The sequence below is a fragment of the Portunus trituberculatus genome, chromosome 3, assembly GCF_017591435.1.
Source record: "Portunus trituberculatus isolate SZX2019 chromosome 3, ASM1759143v1, whole genome shotgun sequence".
NCBI lineage: Eukaryota > Metazoa > Arthropoda > Malacostraca > Decapoda > Portunidae > Portunus > Portunus trituberculatus.
In genome coordinates this window covers 1191156-1192819 of record NC_059257.1, presented here as the reverse complement: position 1 = coordinate 1192819, position 1664 = coordinate 1191156, and positions in this window count along the sequence as shown.

The following is a 1664-nucleotide window of genomic DNA, read 5'->3' as shown; positions in this document are numbered from 1 at the left end:
AGAATTCTATAAGATTAAGTGGAGAAACACTCTTAAAAACCCGGCAATCATTTCTGTGGCCTTAGCAAAAAGTTGAGGTATTTCTACAGTTAAGAGTGACAAGATTTCTATAAGACTAACTGGAGAAACACTCTTAAAAACCCCACCAATAATCTCTGTGGCCCTTGAAAAAAGTCGTGGTGAGAGAGTAGTGTTTGTGAATATTGGCCAATGCATCCTTGAGGTCCCATCTGTAAACAAACCCCTCACTGGAGACCCTGCCAGACTGATTGACCTTACAGACACTCAACCACACACAATACTTCAGGCTGTTAACAATGTGAATGTGAACGGAATCTGAGTCATTCTTTTATGTAAGCAAAGGTGGCTGAGATTAATGGAAGGAGTTAAAAAAATAGAAGATAGAAAAAAAAAAAAGGCCCACTTAGAACGGCAGTCCCCGTGCAGATCCAAGAGTTAGCTAAAGGAAAGGGATAACTGTCTTAAAACCTCCTTTTAAATTTATTATTATATATATATATATATATATATATATATATATATATATATATATATATATATATATATATATATATATATATATATATATATATATATATATATATATATATATATATATATATATATATATATATATATATATATATATATATATATATATATATTATATATATATATATATATATATATATATATATATATATATATATATATATATATATATATATATATATATATATATATATATATATATATATATATATATATATATATATATATATATATATATATATATATATATATATATATATATATATATATATATATATATATATATATATATATATATATATATATATATATATATATATATATATATATATATATATATATATATATATATATATATATATATATATATATATATATATATATATATATATATATATATATATATATATATATATATATATATATATATATATATATATATATATATATATATATATATATATATATATATATATATATATATATATATATATATATATATATATATATATATATATATATATATATATATATATATATATATATATATATATATATATATATATATATATATATATATATATATATATATATATATATATATATATATATATATATATATATATATATATATATATATATATATATATATATATATATATATATATATATATATATATATATATATATATATATATATATATATATATATATATATATATATATATATATATATATATATATATATATATATATATATATATATATATATATATATATATATATATATATATATATATATATATATATATATATATATATATATATATATATATATATATATATATATATATATATATATATATATATATATATATATATATATATATATATATATATATATATATATATATATATATATATATATATATATATATATATATATATATATATATATATATATATATATATATATATATATATATATATATATATATATATATATATATATATATATATATATATATATATATATATATATATATATATATATATATATATATATATATATATATATATATATATATATATATATATATATATATATATAT